The sequence below is a fragment of the Epinephelus fuscoguttatus genome, linkage group LG23 (assembly GCF_011397635.1).
Source record: "Epinephelus fuscoguttatus linkage group LG23, E.fuscoguttatus.final_Chr_v1".
Classification (NCBI taxonomy): domain Eukaryota; kingdom Metazoa; phylum Chordata; class Actinopteri; order Perciformes; family Serranidae; genus Epinephelus; species Epinephelus fuscoguttatus.
The window spans coordinates 6,599,549-6,623,525 of NC_064774.1; the positions used below are offsets into that span (position 1 = coordinate 6,599,549).

Genomic DNA, 23,977 nt, shown 5'->3' on the forward strand with positions numbered 1-23,977 from the left:
ACTCTGTGACAGCACGTCACCAACTCTCCAACAGGAAGTACATTTAAACTACAACTCTTATTGATTTCACCTCCTGTTAATGATCACACATCTTTATTTAAATGATCTTCATTCATTCTAACGATCTTATCGACCAGTCAGATCTAAAATGGAGACGATGACACTGTGGCAACATTTTTTATCTCCACAGCAACCACCTGAATTAAAGACTTTTATTTTGAAAAACTCAACATTAAACAAACCTTAAAATGTGACCATCCAACAAAACACTTTATTCTGAAAAGACTCCATAAATACAGTATTGATTATTGATCGTATCGTCTGTGTGTTAAAGTCTGTGTCAGCAGCAGCCTGTCTCTACCTGGACACTGATGATGTCACATGATCTCTGCACTCTGATTGGCTGTTCAGTGTTTTAGAGTTCAGCTGCTGCTGGAGTTTCTGTCAGTCGTCCTCAGAGTGAGACACAGACTCAGACAGGTTCAGGTCTACAGAGAGACTCAGACAGGTCCAGGTCTACAGAGACTCAGACAGGTTCAGGTCTACAGAGAGACTCAGACAGGTTCAGGTCTACAGAGACTCAGACAGGTCCAGGTCTACAGAGACTCAGACAGGTCCAGGTCTACACAGAGACTCAGACAGGTCCAGGTCTACAGAGACTCAGACAGGTCCAGGTCTACAGAGAGACTCAGACAGGTTCAGGTCTACAGAGACTCAGACAGGTCCAGGTCTACAGAGACTCAGACAGGTTCAGGTCTACAGAGAGACTCAGACAGGTTCAGGTCTACAGAGACTCAGACAGGTTCAGGTCTACAGAGAGACTCAGACAGGTCCAGGTCTACAGAGACTCAGACAGGTTCAGGTCTACAGAGACTCAGACAGGTTCAGGTCTACAGAGTCTCAGACAGGTTCAGGTCTACAGAGTCTCAGACAGGTTCAGGTCTACAGAGACTCAGACAGGTTCAGGTTCAGGTCTACAGAGAGACTCAGACAGGTTCAGGTCTACAGAGACTCAGACAGGTTCAGGTCTACAGAGAGACTCAGACAGGTCCAGGTCTACAGAGACTCAGACGGGTCCAGGTCTACAGAGACTCAGACGGGTCCAGGTCTACAGAGACTCAGACGGGTCCAGGTCTACAGAGACTCAGACAGGTCCAGGTCTACAGAGAGACTCAGACAGGTTCAGGTCTACAGAGAGACTCAGACAGGTTCAGGTCTACAGAGACTCAGACAGGTTCAGGTTCAGGTCTACAGAGAGACTCAGACAGGTTCAGGTCTACAGAGACTCAGACAGGTTCAGGTCTACAGAGAGACTCAGACAGGTCCAGGTCTACAGAGACTCAGACGGGTCCAGGTCTACAGAGACTCAGACGGGTCCAGGTCTACAGAGACTCAGACGGGTCCAGGTCTACAGAGACTCAGACAGGTCCAGGTCTACAGAGAGACTCAGACAGGTTCAGGTCTACAGAGAGACTCAGACAGGTTCAGGTCTACAGAGACTCAGACAGGTTCAGGTCTACAGAGACTCAGACAGGTTCAGGTCTACAGAGAGCTGATGAAGATGATGAAGATGATGAAGATGATGGTGGTCCTGGTCCTCTCCTGTGTCCTCAGTGTCTCAGCTGACGGTAAGTTTCTGTCCTTTAGTTTCACATTTAAACCTCTGAAGGTTCAAACACAGGAAACACACTGTTTGTTTACTGACTCAACAACAAACAAACAAACAAACAAACAAACAGTCAGTGTGAACCCTGTGTCTCTGTTTTCAGGTCTACATGAGGACCTTCATATCACTGGCTGTTCAGACTCTGATGGAGAGGAGATGTACGCTCTGGATGGTGAGGAGATGTGGTACGCAGACTTCATCAACAAGAAGGGGGTGGAGCCTCAGCCCAGCTTCATTGATCACATGACCTATGTGGAAGGAACTTATGAACAGGCTGTGGCTAATGTACAGACCTGCAGACAGAACCTGAAGACAGTGCGTCAAGCCATTAAGGACTTCCCAGTGGAACAAGGTAAAGACAAACACATCTCACCTCCTGTCCTCTGTCCTCCTGTCCACTGTCCTCCTGTCCTCTGTCCTCCTGTCCTGTCCTCCTGTCCTCTGTCCTCCTGTCCCCTGTCCTCCTGTCCTCTGTCCTCCTGTCCCCTGTCCTCTGTCCTCCTGTCCTCTGTCCTCCTGTCCTCTGTCTCTCTGTCCTCCTGTCCTATGTCCTCTGTCCTCCTGTCCTCTGTCCTTCTGTCCTCTGTCCTCCTGTCCCCTGTCCTTCTGTCCTCTGTCCTTCTGTCCTCTGTCCTCCTGTCCTCTGTCTCTCTGTCCTCCTGTCCTATGTCCTCTGTCCTCCTGTCCACTGTTCTCTGTCCTCCTGTCTTCTGTCCTCCTGTCCTATGTCCTCCTGTCCTCCTGTCCTCTGTCTCTCTGTCCTCCTGTCCTATGTCCTCTGTCCTCCTGTCCACTGTCCTCCTGTCCTCTGTCTCTCTGTCTTCCTGTCCTCTGTCCTCTGTCCTCCTGTCTTCTGTCCTCCTTGTTAGGTCATCAGTTACAGTTAGCTGTTAGCCAAACTAGCGTGCTGTCCTTGTGTAAGACATCATGTTAGTGACAGTGGGCGGAGCCTATTGAACGTCACTGTCTACATGTTTGCATGTTGTTACTGGTGTCTTCCTCTGTAACAGTTAATGTCACTCACAGTAACGACTGTAGCTGCCATCAGCTCAAATCATTTGTTTGTTATCTTCACTTTGTTTCCACCATAGCTGCTCAGCTGTTCACAGTGTGTGTGTGTGTGTGTGTGTGTGTGTGTGTGTGTGTGTGTGTGTGTAGCAGTTCAGCCCCAGCACAGAACGCAGATGAGAGTCTGCGGGGTGATCATGAATTGAACCAAAATCTGTTAAAGTACCGACAAAAGCACGGATGGTGTCAGCACTATGCTCTTTGATCATTAAGCCCTGGGGCTAATTTAGTACCAGTAATGTCACCGCCACAACCAGGCCATAAACAAACTACACCACGGTCACATGACTTAACGTCAGCGCCACAACCAGGCCGTAAACAAACTACACCACGGTCACATGACTTAACGTCACCGCCACAACCAGGCCGTAAACAAACTACACCACGGTCACATGACTTAACGTCACCGCCACAACCAGGCCATAAACAAACTACACCACGGTCACATGACTTAATGTCACCGCCACAACCAGGCTGTAAACAAACTACACCCAGTCACATGACTTAACGTCACCACCACAACCAGGCCGTAAACAAACTACACCACGGTCACATGACTTAACGTCACCGCCACAACCAGGCCGTAAACAAACTACACCACGGTCACATGACTTAACGTCACCGCCACAACCAGGCCGTAAACAAACTACACCACGGTCACATGACTTAACGTCACAACCAGGCCGTAAACAAACTACACCACGGTCACATGACTTAACGTCACCGCCACAACCAGGCCGTAAACAAACTACACCACGGTCACATGACTTAACGTCACAACCAGGCCGTAAACAAACTACACCACGGTCACATGACTTAACGTCAGCGCCACAACCAGGCCGTAAACAAACTACACCACAGTCACATGACTTAACGTCAGCGCCACAACCAGGCCGTAAACAAACTACACCACGGTCACACGACTTAACGTCAGCGCCACAACCAGGCCGTAAACAGACTACACCACGGTCACATGACTTAACGTCACAACCACAACCGGGCTGTAAACAAACTACACCACGGTCACACGACTTAACGTCACAACCACAACCAGGCCATAAACAAACTACACCACGGTCACATGACTTAACGTCACCGCCACAACCAGGCTGTAAACAAACTACACCACGGTCACATGACTTAACGTCACCGCCACAACCAGGCCGTAAACAAACTACACCACAGTCACATGACTTAACGTCAGCGCCACAACCAGGCCGTAAACAAACTACACCACGGTCACACGACTTAACGTCAGCGCCACAACCAGGCCGTAAACAAACTACACCATGGTCACATGACTTAACGTCAGCGCCACAACCAGGCCGTAAACAAACTACACCACAGTCACATGACTTAACGTCAGCGCCACAACCAGGCCGTAAACAAACTACACCACGGTCACAGGACTTAACGTCACAACCACAACCGGGCTGTAAACAAACTACACCACGGTCACACGACTTAACGTCACCGCCACAACCAGGCTGTAAACAAACTACACCACGGTCACATGACTTAACGTCACCGCCACAACCAGGCCGTAAACAAACTACACCATGGTCACATGACTTAACGTCACCGCCACAACCAGGCCGTAAACAAACTACACCACGGTCACATGACTTAACGTCACAACCACAACCGGGCTGTAAACAAACTACACCACGGTCACACGACTTAACGTCACAACCACAACCAGGCCATAAACAAACTACACCACGGTCACACGACTTAACGTCACCGCCACAACCAGGCCGTAAACAAACTACACCACGGTCACATGACTTAACGTCACAACCAGGCCGTAAACAAACTACACCACGGTCACATGAGTGTCAGTATTGTCAGAGTCACGTGACCTTTAGAGAGAATATATTTCTGGATCGTATTTAAGAGTAAGTGGAGTAATGAAGTAAACACAACAGCTAAGAAGGTTCTAAATGATCATTAACAGTATGAACACAGACTCACACACAGAATCACTCTGTCATTTCACAGTGATCCATATTTTCTGTGTCACCACACACTGCGCTACAATAATATGAACAGATCTGATCTGATGAGCTGTGCTGCTCTCAAACAGCTGACAGCGCAGATTGTACATTATACCGGGTAATCCTCTGAAATAAGTTCACCTCAAAACAAAAGAGTGACGCTTTGACCTGCAGGATATTCTGATGTCTTTACTGTGGCTGCTCTCACCACCATTCACCCAAAAATACCTATTGAGACAGAAACTTTCGTCATTTAAAACTTTAATCACGTTATTTAATAAATGTAATTATGTGACAGCGGGCACATTGGAAAGTGTAAATGATAAGGTTTCTGTCTGATAAAACCTGGTGGAGACATGAATCCAAATAAATGACATGTTAATCTAAATCCTGCTGAGCTCCACTGGCGCAGGTTTCATTGAAGAGGCCCCACCTTCTGAGTGAAACTCAGAAGGATCCTTGACATTGGAACAGTCCTTCCGTGGGCCTATGACGTAGCATCCTCCAAATTCGGCCGTTTGAGGATCCTTCCTTGACTTTGAGAAACACCTCCTGAATGAGACGGGATCAGGCTGATCAGCCAGGGGGGTGGTGGGGGGTGGGGGGGGCATGTGACAGTGTGCACCTGGCAAGCACCAGCTATTCACCTGCTTTCTGCTCTGGCGCTCCATGCCTAGTGGCCTGGACTGAACCCAATGATGACCATGTGAGATACCCCAATTAAATATCTTTTTAGTGAACCTTTGATCAGACATCTTCACAAGTCTATTCCAAAGCCGAATCATTTCACATCTATGCCTAATGTTTGGAGGTTCCCATCCCATATCTCCACTAATAGCTAAACCTGAGGTAAGTTTATGAACTCCAAGAAAGGATCAAATAGCTCTATAATGCACAGTGTTATAACTTTTATATTCAAGGAACCCCCAAACACCAGAAGCATGATCTGACACAGGACATACACATGAATTGTAAAGCTGTGTGTGAGTATGAAATCCCAAAGTACCACAGTGCTTAACTTTGTTGATTACAGATCCCAATGCTTTACCCAGAATGAGCTACAACACTGACTGCTTCTTTATGTCAAATGCTCATCCAGTGTCGAGCCAAGATATTTATATTGGTCGGTGTATGTCAGCACTACAACCAAGAGTGAAACCAACTGGGCTTCTCTCCACTAATTGTCTGAAATGCACTATTTGAGTTTTGTCTTGATTTACCACCAGTCTCCATTTCCAGCACCAATCAGCAACAATATTCAACATAATCTGCAGATCATGTTCCTGTTCTGCAAGCAACACTACATTGTCTGCATATAATAATACGCCCACAATCTGATCATCTACTTTGACTCCCAAATTTGGTGCTTTAATTTGAAGAGCTAGATCATTTATGTAAATGGAAAACAGTGTTGGAGACAAAACATCTCCTTGTTTCACATCAGAATGTTGTTGTGTACTGCTGACGTGAGCACAGGCAATAGGTGCTTGATAAAGAGACTTAAGGGCATAATAAAACTTTCCATTGACACCAGAAGTTAACAACCTATAATTGAAGAAGTTCCCTGTTGACCCTTTTTAAAATCAATAAAACAAAGGGGTTGATGATTAAAATCACAATATCAGAGTTTAGATTTTATATGATGTATGGACCAGTGAGTTCGACAACTGGAGCTCAGTGGAATGTTTAAATGAGACTCAGAGGCAAAAGTTAAAGTGTAAGGTAATTGCGGCTTTAGTTATGAAAACAGAAAAATTAAAATACTTTGATAGGATAAAAACAATAGAATTGATATTATACACATTAATATCACATGTAAAATGTCAAATTGGCCAAATAGCTGTCAAATATCTCGGGTGCACCTTGGTAACCTGAATTTTGCTTCTACCTCAGATTCAAGTTATCACAATCAAATTCCTGTATAACAGGGCTGTGTGTGAGGGTGTCTGCAGATACTGGACCTACCACACCGCAAAGTGTAGGAGGACCCGTCCAGTGACCACAGTTTGTCTGGGAATCTTTCTCTAGATCCAGGTGGGAAAGCTCACCATCAATTTCACTGGAAGGTCCAAACGAAGAAACAAACCAACAAAAAAAAACCTGACCTGTCAACAGACATCAGAGAAATCTCATGAGTGATCAATTGTTTCTACAGTCTGTATTGCTTATGGTTATCATGTAATCTGTGGCAACACAATCTGGAAATCCATCGGTAAAAAAACACCAAAAACTTTTTTTCCTTCCTTTACCTCTGGGGCACAGCCCGGAGTTTTTCGACTAACAGAAGTGCAGGGCCTCGCGATCGCTCACGCCCTTCACTTCCGGCGGTGCCCCCAGGGAATTGCCGTGTTGTTTACAAATACTTTGGGTAGAAAACCAGCAGAGTCTAGCTATATATCACATTTTCACATCACTATATCACGGTGTAGACTAATCTGATGTTTGTTAAGTCTATAAACACAATGACTGAACAAACATTTTCTGTGTGCACGTTTTGTAAATAATAACACATTATCGTAGATTAGCGGGGCTAATCATTAGCTGTTAACGTTAGCCGTTAGCGGTGTCTATAATAACCATAGACTGTATAAAAATAAGATAATAACTCAATAAACGGTCTGTGAATAAAATATTTTTCCCAGCTGATTTCTTAGTTACAACATGATTGAGCTAGCAAAGCAGTTTTTTGTTGCTATATGTTGTATTTATTCAGTTTTGGGAAATCACGATGTCTAGAAAGCATCAGTAGCTGCAGCTGACAGGGACAGCTAGCAAAGCTAACATCAGGACGTCATCTGTTTAAAGCCTCCCGTTGTCGGATACGACATGAAACTACTCCAGTTAGCTCAGTCATGTTGTAACTAAGACATCCGCTGGAGAAAAAAAATAAATTTCACGTTGATGAGACGGCGTTTTGGGTGAAGTGGTCGCTGTGGACGTGGAGCTAGCTGTTTCTGTAGGTACACATTTCCTGGGGACACCTGCACGTCTCGGCCGCGCCTACAATGTAAATTGTAGAATCTGTTTGTTTTTTTTTAACTTAATTTTTATTTCAGTTTCACATATAATCATACATACAGAGTCATATTCATTATATCTGCTGTTTTCTCAAAACAAACTTTCAATATACAGTAGTACTAACATAATGACAATTGGGACACAACAAAAGCACCCACGACTGTAATAGTAGAAAACATTGAAAAGATAATTGAATAAATAAAAATAAATAAAATGGGAGAAAAAAAAAGATAATAATAAATAAAATTGAATAAATAAATATAAAGTATCAGATTAATGACATAGATTCAATTTGAAATGTATACAGGCATTCCTCATTATCATAGTATGCCCATGACAGCGCTCCACCTTTTAGTAAATATGTCTTTTTGAAGTCTAAGGGAGTAGGTTATTTTTTCCATCTGATGTATTTCCTTTATTTTCTCAATCCACATATTGTGTGTTGGAGGGTTAGGCTTTAGCCACCTAACTGTGATGCATTTAATTGCTGTTGTCAGTAGTATTTGTAGAAGATATTTTTTGGCTCTTCCTTTGATGGCTTTCGGCAGTAGACCCAGTAGAGCCACTGTAGGGTCCATTGTGATGTTACTTCCAAATACTTCTTTAAGCGTTCCCAAACACAATGTTTATAATTTTGAGCATAACCAAAATATGTGGGTTTGGTTGCCAATGTGTGGGCCACAATTTCTACAGCATTTATTTGAGTGTGTTGTGCCAAATTTGGCCACAATTTCAGGTGTCATGATTACCTTCCATTTAAATTCCCTCCACACATTTGAATTAGTTACCAGATGTGCTTCAGTACATATTTCTTTCCACATATCCAGTGATATAGTTGAATTAGTCTCAATTTCCCATCTCTTTTTAACTTTTATTGTATTATTCGAATTCATATCTAGAAATATTTGATAACAATAGCTTATTAATTTCTTATCCCAATTTCTTGTTTGTACTTTTATTAATAGTTCTTCAATTAATGTAGGCTTAACAACTTTGTCCCATTCTTCATGTCTTAATAGGAAATCCCTTAACTGTAAATACCTGAAAAAATCCGTATTTGGTAGCTTAAATTCCTCCGATAACTGTGCAAATGATTTAAAGTTGCCAGAATCATGGAGTTGATGGAGGTTGGTGTGTCCGTACTTTGACCATTTTCTGAACCCTGAATCCATTTTGGAAGGCATAAACCATTTATATATACAATATTTGTGAGTGCTGAAATTGTTTTAGGCAGGCCAAAGTTAAGTTTCATTGTCTTCCATATTTTTAGTGTGATTTTGGTCCATTCCCCCATATCTGTTTCACTTGGGTGGGCTCCTAGGAATGGCAGGGCTTGTAAAGGTCTCTCACATAAACCCTTCTCAATGTTGAGCCAGCATGTATATGACAGGTCCTGAATCCATATTGTTGATGGTCTTAATTGCAGCCCAAAAGTAATATCTCAAATTTGGAAGTTTGAGCCCCCCTTTTGCTTTGGTTAGCTGTAGTATTTTTAATCTAATTCTTGGCCGTTTTCTTTGCCAGATAAATGTTGAGATTAGCTTGTCTAATTTGTCAAATGAGATTTTTGGGATGTCTATAGGTAGCATTTGAAACAGATATAGTAATTTAGGTAACACATTCATGCGAACACTTTCAATGCGGCCTAATAGAGATAAGGGTAATATTATCCATCGGTCCAGGTCCTTGCTAATGTTTTGGATTAGACTTTTGTAATTAAGGTCGTACAGTTTTTCTAATGAAGGTGGTATATGGATACCTAGATATTTAATGCCATCTATTGGCCATTTAAACCCACTCTGCAATTTAATTGTATCTGAGATTTTGCCTCCTATATCCATGGCCATTGTTTTATCCACGTTTATCTTGTAGCCCGAGAAGTATCCGTACCTAAGGATGAGGTCCTTTAAGTATGGAATTGTTGTTGCAGGTTTTGTGAGGTACAGTAATACGTCATCTGCATACGATGAGATTTTATGCTGTTCCCCATTTATTGTAAACCCCTTTATGTTGTCATCCCTAATCAACTGTGCTAGTGGTTCAATACTGATATCAAATAATAAGGGAGACAGTGAGCAGCCTTGTTTACAGCCACGTTCTAAGGTGAAGCGGTCGGAAAGAAACCCATTCACCTTTACTGCGGATTGTGGATTTGAATATAATGTTTGTATCTACTTGATGAAGTTCGGACCAAATTGGAAGCATTTTAGAGTTTGTATTAGGTATTGCCGTAGAATCTGTTTTGAGAGATTAGTAGCAACATGAATTCTTAACCAAAATAATGTGTACAATACTGCACATACTTGTCAGGTTTTTTTTCCATATGCCCTTTAACAGTGCATGGTATTAACTTGAATATTTTAATTTTATATTACAATATTTTACACAAGTGCAAATAATGCTTTTTAACCTTGTAAATAAATCTTAGCAGCTATACATGAAATATGTTTACAATACAATCATGAACTCATTTCAGTGCAAGATAAAATGAAATCCCTCCCTCGGCGGGGCACAGACACAAAATGGCGCTAATGCCCAGTAAATCTACAGGGTTTCTAAATGAACAAGTGAACCAGTAAGAACAAAGTAACTTAAATTAACTTTCACTGTAGATTGAATGAAATACACTTTGTGGATTATTACCTTGCTCCTAGAAGCAGTCATTGATGAAACTCACGGAGTTTCTCCACACACAGACACGACGAGAGCTGAGCACTGGCTTCTAGCTAGCGCCAGCAGATGAGCTAAAGGCTAACAAGCGAACTCTTTGCTGACTGCTGACAGTTTTGTCACCTTCAGTAGACTCTGTTTTGGGTATATCTCCTGGCTTTCTTTCGTTTTTTCTCTTAGTTAATACACTTTTCTCTGCTCATCTCAAATGTGACGCTCTCGGTCTCTCTGTGTACACGTATACTCAAACACACATATCGCACACCCAAACAGCCAGGTGGGCGGGACTAACTAACGTCCACCTTTTTTCTGATTAGCAGAACTAACCCATCACTCAATCCATGTGGCATTTAGGGGATGGAAAATGCATGGGAAATAATTATATTGGATAAAACTATCCTTTGACACTCTTATTATTATTAAACTGTGGTTAATAATGTCTGTCTTTTTTTCCCTTATCTCCCATTTATTAATATAGTCCCATATATTATGTGGGTTACATTATTCTCCTTGATTCTTGCTCGTGTGATGGAAGTGACTACATATGTATGGTTGATGCATGCTCTATCTTTTCTAAATCCATTTTGTTCATCTAGAAGCAAACCAGTCCTCTCAAGGTGCTCTACAAGTCTGCAATTTAAAAGTGAAGAGTACAATTTATATACACAGCTAATGAGACTTATAGCCCTTGTGGTGGCAAAACTACTATTTAATAAACAGTTTAAAGAAAAAGTCTTCACACATCAGCTGTCTTTCTTGAGTTTAATAAGCATTCATGAATGGAGACACTCACACATACAACCGCATGAACAGTCAGTCAGTCAGAGTGCCTAGCAAGTCTTCTCGCCCTGCTATCTTTATAGTTCCCATAACACATGCACATCAACAGTCAAAATATGTGGCGCCTTGACATTCCTAAAACACAACATCTCTTGAGACTAACAAGGACACTTGTTGTCCTCCCTGGCTCATAATCTTGGTGTCTGAGCCTCCCTGGCTCGTGACCTTGGTGTCTCTCACTGCTGTCACAGTAGGGGTTAAATGAGCAACACACATCATTAGGCTAGAAGTTCAGTTTCATCAAAACAAGAAACCTTATGCAACACATTATAGATTAAATATGTTTAAATACCAGAATTTTCCATCACACCCTATAGCTGAGTGGTAACCTGGGATCATTTTTCATCATGAAGATTTAGGGATAGGTTTAATAACACTCTTGTGCCACTGTGTAGGAATAATGCCGTTATCAAAGCTAGACTGAAATAACTCAAATAGTACATTAAACATCGTTGGTGACTTTAGTACTTCATAGGAAATTTCATCAACTCCTGCAGTTTTTTTCAGTTTACATTTATCTATGACATGTTTTACCTCTTCAACAGAAAGATTTGCATTCAGGAACACATTATAATTATTTCCTTCATCATTCATTACAGTTTCATAGTTTTTTTCAAACAGGTGATTCCCTCCAAGAAAGAATTATTGAATGAATTGTCACAGCTAGAAAACAGATCTGCAAAATCTTTTCCCATTTTTGTAAGACAACGCCAAGACAGAGCTACATTCACCATTCTCTAGTTTTACTTCCACGGGTATTTCCCTTCATTTTCTGGGACCTCATCTATTAATTTCATTCCAAAACTGTTGAGGATTATGAGTTTGTATATGATCAATATGCAGTGAGAGACCTCTGTTAAATTTTGTTTCACAGTTCGTAACTTTTTATCAAATTCAGTTTGCTGTTTCTTAAATTCTTCAGACCTTTCCTCAAATTATGATTTTTACATCTTAAAAATATTTTCTCTGCTGTTCTTAAACTATCCCACAGAGTCTGCAAATCCTGATCCCTGCTGATAAAAAATACCACATACAATTTGTCTTTTTTTACCCTCTCTTTGATTATGTGTCTCCCAGTGGTGCCAAATAAACTATTTACTGATTAACTTCCTCTCGTGTATAATGACATTAACCATTAAAAACAAACATTTATTGCAGAAGGTATGATACGTCATGTATGTATGTGTGTTTCACATGTGCACATTAAATAGTTTGTGGACGATGTGATGGATGACTCAGCTGACATTCTCTGTCTGTAAACAACCTGGATGCTGCCTGATAAACACCTGACGTTGCACCAAGAAACATTTTTTAGGAACTTTTAAATTTCAGTGTGGAAAAAACTTTATTTTTCATTGAGTGAAGAAGGTTATATGAAACTAGTTGTCTGCAACACCAACCCTGACATTAGAATTACTCCTGTGTAGATCTGTTCTTTCAACCCTTCTTGGTTCCTACCCTTGTGTTCCCCTTCAAAAAAGTCACATCCATGACCCTTCAAGTGGACAAAAATGTGTATTTTCTATAAAGTGTCCAACAAAAGGTCACAGCGGGGTGAGTTTTGTCAAGGGGGGGTTTTGTCAATCCATTATTTGAACCTGTAACACATTTTTATCCTATCCATGACCCTTCAAGTGGACAAAATGTCCACCTGTCATTTAGCCATTTGTATTGTTGCTGGAATGAAAATGCATTACAGGGTCAAATAATGGATTTTCATGCTGAAAGTTGGGATTTTGAAATTTCACCCAGAATGACACCCCATGCAAAAATCACTCCTGTGACCTTTTGTTGACACTTTCTAGAAAATGGACATTTTTGTCCACTTGAAGGGTCATGGATAGGATAAAAAATGTATTACAGGGTGAAATAATGGATTTTTGTGCTGAAAGTTCAGATTTTGAAATTTCACCCAGAATGACACCCCCATGCAAAAAACCAACCCCCTGTGACCTTTAATCTGTCTGTGACGGAGTTTTGAATTTTGGAAATGGACAAAAATGTCCAGGGGTCACACGAGGGTTAACTATCCAAATAAATGTCTGGAGATACCACAGTTAACTTTCACTGATAATACTTGTTCTCACTTTACCGTCCTCTGGAACAAGAGTTGATGCAAGACATTAATCTGAGCTGTGTCTCTGTTCAGATCCTCCGTCCAGTCCCATCGTCTACTCCAGAGACGACGTGGAGCTGGGACAGAACAACATCCTCATCTGTCATGTGACTGGTTTCTATCCTGCTCCTGTAACGCTTCTACTGGACGAAGAACAACAAGAACGTCACTGAAGGAACCAGCGTCAACGTTCCCTTCCCCAACAAGGACGGTTCCTTCAACCAGTTCTCCAGACTGGAGTTTGTCCCACAGCTGGGAGACATCTACAGCTGTTCAGTGGGACATCAGGCCCTGGACCAACCACTGACCAGAATCTGGGGTGAGACAACTTTATTGATACAAACACATCTGTCTCCAAATGTTTCTGTGTCCTCTGTCTCCAGATGTTTCTGTGTCGACTGTCTCCAGATGTTTCTGTGTCTTCTGTCTCCAGATGTTTCTGTGTCTTCTGTCTCCAGATGTTTCTGTGTCCTCTGTCTCCAGATGTTTCTGTGTCTTCTGTCTCCAGATGTTTCTGTGTCCTCTGTCTCCAGATGTTTCTGTGTCTTCTGTCTCCAGATGTTTCTGTGTCCTCTGTCTCCAGATGTTTCTGTGTCCTCTGTCTCCAGATGTTTCTGTGTCCTCTGTCTCCAGATGTTTCTGTGTCCTCTGTCTCCAGATGTTTCTGTGTCTTCTGTCTCCAGATGTTTCTGTGTCCTCTGTCTCCAGATGTTTCTGTGTCCTCTGTCTCCAGATGTTTCTGTGTTCTCTGTCTCCAGATGTTTCTGTGTCCTCTGTCTCCAAATGTTTCTGTGTTCTCTGTCTCCAGATGTTTCTGTATGTTCTGTCTCCTGTCTCCAAATGTCTCTGTGTCTTCTGTCTCCAGATGTTTCTGTGTCCTCTGTCTCCAGATGTTTCTGTGTCCTCTGTCTCCAGATGGTTCTGTGTTCTCTGTCTCCAGATGGTTCTGTGTCCTCTGTCTCCAGATGTTTCTGTGTTCTCTGTCTCCAGATGTTTCTGTATGTTCTGTCTCCTGTCTCCAAATGTCTCTGTGTCTTCTGTCTCCAGATGTTTCTGTATGTTCTGTCTTCTGTCTCCAAATGTCTCTGTGTCTTCTGTCTCCAGATGTTTCTGTGTTCTCTGTCTCCAGATGTTTCTGTGTCTTCTGTCTCCAGATGTTTCTGTGTCCTCTGTCTCCAGATGTTTCTGTGTCCTCTGTCTCCAGATGGTTCTGTGTTCTCTGTCTCCAGATGGTTCTGTGTCCTCTGTCTCCAGATGTTTCTGTGTTCTCTGTCTCCAGATGTTTCTGTATGTTCTGTCTCCTGTCTCCAAATGTCTCTGTGTCTTCTGTCTCCAGATGTTTCTGTATGTTCTGTCTTCTGTCTCCAAATGTCTCTGTGTCTTCTGTCTCCAGATGTTTCTGTGTTCTCTGTCTCCAGATGTTTCTGTGTCTTCTGTCTCCAGATGTTTCTGTGTTCTCTGTCTCCAGATGTTTCTGTGTCCTCTGTCTCCAGATGTTTCTGTCTTCTGTCTCCAGATGTTTCTGTATGTTCTGTCTCCTGTCTCCAGATGTTTCTGTGTCTTCTGTCTCCAGATGTTTCTGTGTCCTCTGTCTCCAGATGTTTCTATATTTCCTGTCTCCAGATGTTTCTGTCTTCTGTCTCCAGATGTTTCTGTGTCCTCTGTCTACAGATGTTTCTGTCTCCAGATGTTTCTCTGTCTTCTGTCTCCAGATGTTTCTGTGTCCTCTGTCCCCAGATGTTTCTGTGTCCTCTGTCTCCAGATGTTTCTCTGTCTCCAGATGTGGAGGTGAAGCTTCATGTCTCTGTCTTTTCTGTCTCCAGATGTGGAGGAGAAGCTTCATGTCTCTGTCTTTTCTGTCTCCAGATGTGGAGGTGAAGCTTCATGTCTCTGTCTTTTCTGTCTCCAGATGTGGAGGTGAAGCTTCATGTCTCTGTCTTTTCTGTCTCCAGATGTGGAGAAGACTCAGCCCAGTGTTGGACCTGCAGTTTTCTGTGGAGTGGGTCTGACTGTCGGTCTGCTCGGTGTGGCTGCTGGAACCTTCTTCCTCATCAAAGGGAACGAGTGCAGCTGATTGGTCGGGGCTGATGATGTCACCAGAGGGGCTGTCTGTGAGGATCAGGTTTACTGAGTTATGGTGTCACTTGCCTGAGTCACACCTGGAATCACATCACACCTGAAACATGTGTTGGGATCCCTGGTTGTGGTGTTTCTCAGACAAGTGTCCAGATAACTGTGTGTTGGCTGCATTGTGTTGGTCAGGCTGCAGAGACAGTGCAGCCACATTCAGCTCGACTCAGTGAACGTGCTTCATAGCAGCAGGCCTCTGGTGTTCAACATGTGTTCTCTGCTGGATATTGATCAGTACTGATCAAACTGAATGAGTGGTCACATACTTTGATTAACTAACTGCTGCAGCTTCTCCCTCTGTTTTCTCTGCAGAGCTTTCACTGATTTACACTGTCAAACTGTACAATGATATGTTTTATGATTCAGATTGGGTTCACCTGTGAAATAATCTCTTAATGTTCTTGTTTCTACATCTGTGGGTGAAAAACAGCTTTTATGTCACACATGCATGAGAAAACTCTGATGTGTAAATGAATGATTGTATGAATTAACATTAATAAAGGAATGAACTCAGAGCTGTTTGACAGATGTTTGTCCTGATGTTGATTGTTTCGTTTGTTAGAGCGATGTATCATTGATAACAGCCAGGGCTGTTTCAAGACATTTTGGGGGCCCCAGGCAAGAGGCACCTTGGAGGGATACCACAGCAAAAATGAGGCAGATGTGCCTTTTGTCATTTATAAAAAGATAAATCACTTTTCTATAAAACATCAATGATATTTCAATGGAATAAATTACTTATTGACTTATTCATACTTCAAAAACAGCATCAATCAGTGATTAACATAGGGGGGATCAAAATAAAATAAATAAATAAAATAAGAATCAGGGCGGCACGGTGGTGTGGTGGTTAGCACTCTCGCCTCACAGCAAGAGGGTTGCCGGTTCGATCCCGGGCGTGGGAGCCCTTCTGTGCGGAGTTTGCATGTTCTCCACGTGTCAGCGTGGGTTCTCTCCGGGCACTCCGGCTTCCTCCCACAGTCCAAAGACATGCAGGTTAATTGGTAACTCTAAATTGTCCATAGGTGTGAATGTGAGTGTGAATGGTTGTTTGTCTCTATGTGTCAGTCCTGTGATAGTCTGGTGACCTGTCCAGGGTGAACCCTGCCTCTCACCCAGTGTCAGCTGGGATAGGCTCCAGCCCCCCCGCGACCCTCAAGAGGATGAAGCGGTTAGAAGATGAATGAATGAATGAAAATAAGAATCAACTAGCCACCCTCCTCCCCTGACAAGTAAAGAACAGTCCCTTCATAAGTAAAGAACAGTCCCTAAAGTGCGGTGAGGTTTGTGGACCATTACCTGCCACAAAGAGGGAAATGTGAACGGCTCGTTTCTCCTCTGACACGTCACATACCTGTGTGCCGCCATGGCTTGGCTGTCCAGGTACTTTTGGGCAGTCATGAAATCAACAAAGAGGAAATGACTGGACCTGGAGCCGGGCTTCTCTGTCGCCGGTAAGCCCTTCTCGTGCACCGTATTTGACAGGAATACAGTGTCTGTGACCCCCGTTCAACCCACAACCGGCAGGATTCGCCTTTCGTTTCTGCTGCTGGTTGAAATCTGTACTCGCACAGCGTGCTCCTGAATGATTTGTTTTCCCACAATGCGGGACGTCTGGTCACCCTACTTAGCCACTCGCAAGCAGCAGCTAGTAGGGGGCCCCATTAGGGGGGATTCCAACGTGTTGTCCTTGTTGCAGTGTCTATAGGGATTCCATCATATTGTCATTGATATGGACCAATGTCTGTAACGGGTATGGTTTGGACCCAAAAGCAGAACAACAGAGAACAGGAACAGTTGGTAATGACTTTTATTGTTAGCACAGCAAACAGGGAGCGGAGCAGAACGAGTCAATTCAGTGCACAGTTCGTTCTTCGGCTGTTCATCACTTCTTACCTGAAGTTCAAATTCCCCTGCAGTCGCACCGACTGTGCCGTCGTCACACAATGCAGCGGCCGCGGGTCTCTTCTCCTCCTGCCTCCCCTTCGCCTCATCCACCTGCTGACGGCCACCTCCGCCATCATTACCTGCTGCAGCTGCTTTGGATGCCAGTGCGGGTGTGGTCACTGATGCTGCCGCTGAAGAAGCTCCACCATAGCCAGCAAACATCTGTGTTATTTTAACACATTTGGCAGCATCGTCCTAAAGGGCTTGTCTCTTTTTCTCTCTTATTTTTCCCGCACCTCCTTTGAGTTTCTTCTCAATTTCTTCTCAGATATTAATACATACTTTCAACATATTGTACCACAGTAGCCAGAACTATAACTATAATATTATTACTTTCAATAATGTTGTTGTAAGATACTGTCATTACCTGCATCTCTCTCTCTCTCTCTCTCTCTCTCTCTCTCTCAATTCAATAAGCTTTATTGGCATGACTGTAGATTAACAATATTGCCAAAGACATTAAAATTTACAAATAAAGTACAATAATAAAAGTAAGTCAGAAAACTATAAAAAAAAGATTAAATATATGATATATAGTACAAAATACACCAATCTACAATACAATACACCAATATATAATATAGAAAAAAAAATGAATAAAGAAAAATGTAGATGGTGAGTTACAAGGACTGTAAATATAGACAGGTGTGTCAGGTGTTGTGATGGTTGTCCCTCAGGCTGTGGCATAACCTGACATATGTTGCTGCTGCTAAGCTGCTGACTCTGTTCTCTCCAAGGATGTGTTGCATTTTAGTTTGATCAGGCAGAGAATCAAAGTCAGTGACTTTATGTTTTATTTTTGAGAGGAAGTCGGCTCTGATGTGTTCATACTTGCTGCAGTGCAACAGGAAGTGTGTCTCTGTCTCCACTTGTCTGTGTGGACAGAGCTCACACAACCTGTCCTCTCTGGGCAGCCAGGTCTGCCTGTGTCTGCCCGTCTCTATGGCCAAGCTGTGGTCACTGAGTCTGTACATGGTCAAAGTCTTCCTCAGTTTTCATCAGTCACGGTGCTCAGATATTCTGCCACCGTGTACTGTCTATTTAGAGCCAAATAACACTGAAGTTTGCTTTGCGTTTTGTGGTCGATGTCCAATAGTTAATGTAATGTTCTTTTGTTTCTCTATAATTTGGTGGGTCCAGATTGTGTGAGGGCTGTGCTGAGGTCTTGTGTTGTTAGAGGAGCTGAGCCTCAGGACCAGCTGGCTGAGGGGGCTCTTCTCCATGCTCTCCTCTTGGCATTGCAGAGCTTTGTAGTGGTAGGAGTTGGGGTCACTTGTTTTAAGGTGTTTATAAAATTTGATGGTTCTTTTTTGAATTCTAATTGGGGGAATTGGCCTAGCTCAGCTCGGCACCCGTTGTTGGGGGTGTTCCTGTGCACTCTGAGGATGCTCTTGCAAATCTCTGTATGCAGGATTTCGATGGGGTGTTTGTCCCATTTTTCAAAATCTTGATTTGCAAGAGGACCCCACACCTCACTACCATACAGAATAATTGGTTCAATTATAGATTTGAATATTTTGAGCCAGATTCTAATGGGCATATTAATGTTTGAAGATTTCTTTATAGCATAGAAAGCCCTTCTTCCCCTCTCTCTGAGATCATCAACAGCCAGGTTAAAGTTTCCCGTGGACGTGATGTGTAGTCCTAAGTATGTGTAGTCGTGTGTGTGCTCCACCTCATGAGAGCCCAGGAGAAACCTGGTTTGGTTTCCTGACCCTGGGTCGTTTCTGGAATATCATAATTTTGGTTTTGTCCAGATTAACTGTCAGGGCCCAGGTCTGACAGAAGGTTTGCAGATGATCCAGTTGCTGTTGTAGTGCTTCATGTGATGGAGCCAGCAATATGAGATCATCTGCAAACAGTAGGCATTTAACCTGTGTGTCAGACAGAGTGAGACCAGGGATGTCAGATAGTTCTAGTGATTTGGCCAATTCATCGATATAGATGTTGAAGAGGGTGGGACTGAGACTGCAGCCCTGTTTTACTCCTCTACTCTGGGGGAGGAAATCTGTTTCCATGTTGTTAATTTTAACAGCACATTTCATATGACTGTACATGGTTTTGATGATGTCATAGACCTTCCCCCCTACACCCTTCTCAATTAATTTTAAGAACAGTCCATCATGCCAAATTGAGTCGAATGCTTTTTTGAAGTCTACAAAACAAGAGAAGATTTTCCTCTTGTTTTGCTGGACGTCTTTATTAATGAGGGTGTGAAGGGTGTAGATATGGTCTGTTGTTCTATGTTTGGGTGTGAATCCTATCTGGCTCTTGCTCAGGACATCATGTTCTCTGAGGAAGTCTTGCAGTCGGCTGTTTAGGATGCTGCAGAACAACTTCCCAGGTTGCTGCTGACACAGATGCCTCGGTAATTGTTTGGGTCGAATTTGTTTCCACTTTCAAAGATTGGTGTGATGATTCCTTCACTCCAGAGGTCAGAAATGTCCGACACCCAGAATAAGGTTAAATAATTTTAATATGGCAATGTTAAATTTATGGTCATCAAATTTTAGCATTTCATTTAAAATGCCATCAGGACCGCTGGCTTTCTTTGGCTGCAGTGCCTGGATTTTAGCCAGCAGCTCTGCTTCAGTAATTTGGTAGTCTAGGGGGTTCTGGTTGTCTTTAATGACTGATTCTAAAATTTGTAATTTGTTGAGGAGATTGTTTTGGGCCGAATTCAGGGGAACAGCAGTATACAGACTTTCAAAGTGATTTTTCCAGATGTCACCATGTTGAATAGCCAATTCTTCTGTTTGTGGTTTGCTGAAAGAGTGCCATTTCTTCCAGAAGTCACTAGAGTCAATGGACTCTTCAATTATTTGTAACTGATGCCTCACATGCTGTTCTTTTTTAGTTCTGAGTGTTTTTCTGTATACTCTCAGTGTTTCCCAGTACTGGAGGCGGAGCTCAGGGTTGTCAGGTTGTCTGTGTTTTTGATTTGACACATTTCTGAGAGTTTTTCTCAGTTGTCTGCATTCTGTGTCAAACCACTCTGACTTGGTCGGGTCTTTTGGTCTGTGGTGCTGGCGCTTTTTCAGACTGGACAAGTCTGCCACATGGTCAAATATGTTGTAGATGTCCTGTACAGCCTGTCTGAGGCCGTCCTGATTGAGGGGATACGAGGTGGAAAGAAAACAGTCTAAATGGGATTGAAAGACTGGATTTTTGATTGCTGTCTGGTATTCGTCTTTGCTTTTGTTTGTCCATTTATAAGGTTGTTTTCTGTAGGTCAGATTGCAGGGTTCTACTGTGTGAGGGTCGTTTGCTGTCGTGTTAATGTAGAGTGTGATTTTACTATGGTCTGATAAGGGGTTAAGGGGCTGACTGTAAATGCTCTCAGGTAGAAGGTGTCTAGGTCGGTGATGCCATAGTCTACTGTGCTGCCAAGAGGAGAGCTATGAGTGTAAAGACTGAATGAGTCCCCTCGAAGCCGACTGCTAACCATGTACAGACCCAATGTTCGGCAGAGCTGCAACAGTTGCTGCCCACTTTTATTGACAGTTTTGTCAAAGTTGTTTCTGGGGTTGTGAAGGGAGGGGATGCTGACTTGACCAGGTATATGTTTGTCTCCCTGTGTGCTGATAAAGTCTGGTTCTGTACCAGTCCTGGCATTCAGGTCTCCACAGATCAGTACACTTCCCTGGGCCTGGAAGTAACTAATCTCATCTTGGAGAATGGAGAAACTGTCTTCATTAAAATAAGGGGATTGTGATGGGGGGATATATGCTGCACACAGGAATACATCTTTATCTGTGGTGATAAGGTCTTTTTTGATTTTGAGCCAAATTGAAAATTCTCCTGTTTTGATTAATTCAATGTATTGTACAAGGTTTGCCTTATACCAGATCAGCATTCCCCTGAATCCCTTCCTTGTGTTACTCCCTTTAGCTTGGTGGACGGGGACATTATCTCTATGTAGCCTGAGGGACAACCAGTGGAGACATCTCCTCTACACCAAGTCTCTTGCAATATAAACACATCTGCATTTTCTAACTCTCTAATAAAGTCTGAGGTCCTGCTCTTAAGGCCAAGAGCAGAAGATCTCAGACCCTGAACATTCAAACAAGAGATGACAAAAGATTTAGATTTCATTTAAAACTCAAAAGGCTGCATTTGGTGATCAAAATGAGATAAACTACTAAGTCAAAGAAAATAATTTAAGAGTATCTACATGACATATTATAAAAGGTAACAAATCAATAACTGGTATATTAAATAATCAATACTTATGTACAGTGTAAATGTCCTTTTTTTTTTTAAACTGTATGAGCACAAGAAATACTCTAATAATAATTCATACAGTGTCTATTGTGGTACCTGTCCAATCAGACGAGAGCAAAGCAGGCTGAGCATCTGCTGAATGTCCCTCAGTTCATTGTTTGGGGTGTTGGTTAAGGTTGGATCTGCTGCTCTCCGGACCACCTGTGCATAACTCAGTGGGCCAGGGTGTGGCTCTTGTCGCGGGGGTTGGGGTGGGGCCCCTAGGGACAGGAGTGACTGTGGTCTGGCTTGAGGGGGATCCTGGTTGCCGTTGTGGGGTCTGATTTGGACAGGATGTGGGTGGGGCTGAGGGTGGTCTTGTCTCCAGTGGGTTGGTCTGGAGGTTGGTTGAGGATGTCTTGGTGTTCTGTGGGGTTGTGGGCTGATGTGCTCCTTCTGGGCCGTGGATTGGTCTCTGTTGAGAGCGACGCTTTTCAGTGTTTGGGCGAAGACGGGGACTGTGCTTTTAAACAGATGGACGTGGTCGAGAGACAGCTGATGTCCAGGGTGGGGTGGTGGGCTAGGTGGACATTGGGTCTCCGTGCACAGTCTCTGGACAGGCTGCTGTTGATCCTGTGGATGGTGTCAGGTGGAAGTCTTTCCTTGGGAGCAGAGTGGATATGACCACTCTGCTGTTGGGAAGGTGGTGGAGGCTTTCTCTGTCACTCTCTTGAGTGACTCTGACACCCTCTCCTGCTGGCTCCGCAGATCATTGGTGCCAGTGTGGATGATGATGTGACTCGGAGATCCAAGCCGCTCCTCTGACAGCAGGTCTATGGCATGGTGGGTGTTTGGACACCAGATTTTAGCCACTTTGTGGGTGGGGAAAAGTTTCTTTTCATTTAGGAATTTTCCATTGGAGTCGATGAGGAGGACAATGTCTGTCTTCTCTAAATGTTGTGCTGGTCTGGAGTAATGAGGAGGTGCTGGTCTGTGGGCTGGATGTGGAGCTGGGGTGGAGGTAGGTTCTTGGATTGGTGGGTCCTGGCTGCTCACAGGGTCCTGGTTGTGGTCTAGTTTTTCATCCAGGTCCTGTGTAGCTCCACCTCTCTCCTGAGGCTGTTCTGACAGAGTGGTGAGTGCTCTGCTGTGCTCCTCTCTCTCTCCTCTGAGCTCCTCCACCTCCTTTGACAGAGAGGTAAGTTCTCTCCTGTGCTCCTCTCTCTCTCCTCTGAGCTCCTTCACCTCCTCTGTCAGAGCTGTCAGTGCTGCTAGACGCTGCTCTCTGTCCTGATGCAGCTCTCTGATCTCAGTCCTGAGCAGGCTCAGCTCTCTCCTGCAGCTGTCCCTGTCCTGCCTCAGCATGCCCAGCTCTGTGCTGATGGTACAGGGATCAGGCTGAGCTGTGGTGGGCTGGCATGGCTGTTGGCTGATCAGCCTCTCAGTTGTACAAGTTCTCTCCAGCTCTGTGAATTTCACCTTCAGTTCGGTGATGGTGCGGTTCAGCTGGGGGTCCTGGACCTGCTCTGGGCTGGTGGGCTCCTTCTCTTCAGGGGGCTGCTCAGTAGTTAGGCAGCTGGGAGCTGGGACCTGGGAACTGTGAGTGGAGCTAGATCTCTGGGCTCTTTCCTTTATAAGGAGGAAGTCCATCTCAAACAGTTTGAGGTTCCCCTGCACTATGATAGTCCCATTCTTGTATAAGTTTACTGTCATCATGAAAGTATCTGAATCCTCTGCTTCTTTTATTTTTATTTTCCAGCCGTTACAGATACCCTCTTTTTTGACAGAGGGGTAGTGGGCACTGATGGCAGAGTGCCATGCTAGCGGCTGGTCTGTGAAGAGGATCAGGTTGCTGACCTCCCGGTCTTGTAAAGATCAGAAAACAGGGTTTCTGGTCTTTCTTTTAGCAGTTTTTGTTTAAATGCCTTCCTGGCAGTCTCATTGGTTACATCAGGAGGATAGAGGAGAGGAACAGCCTCTGTGCAGCCTTTGGTGGACTCCATCAGGCTCTGCTGCTGTTGAACTGCTGCTATTTAAATTCCTTGGCAACAGTTGCTAAGGGTCTTGTTTACAGCTAGCTGTGTTATGCTAGCTTAAGTTTATTTAGTGTTCAGCAATTTTTTGTTTCCTCTTTTTAAATGTTATATTTTCTTTCTGATGGTTTCACTCACTTGCGTCTTCAGCTGTTTTCCTCCTCTTTGCTTGACCTTTTTTTTGTTGCTGGTTGGACAGTTAGGCTAACTGTCAGTTTGGCAGTTGGTTCCGTTGTTTTCCAGTCTATCACTGTTTTCTGAGGTTTTTGCTGTTTTTTTTTTCCTTCTT

General features: G+C 43.5%; 1 pseudogene; it reads left to right on the top strand.

The window, feature by feature from the left end:
* Positions 1–1,520: 1,520 nt before the first annotated feature.
* On the top strand, positions 1,521–16,020 carry LOC125884232 (mamu class II histocompatibility antigen, DR alpha chain-like; annotated as a pseudogene).
* The last annotated feature ends 7,957 nt before the right edge of the window (positions 16,021–23,977 follow it).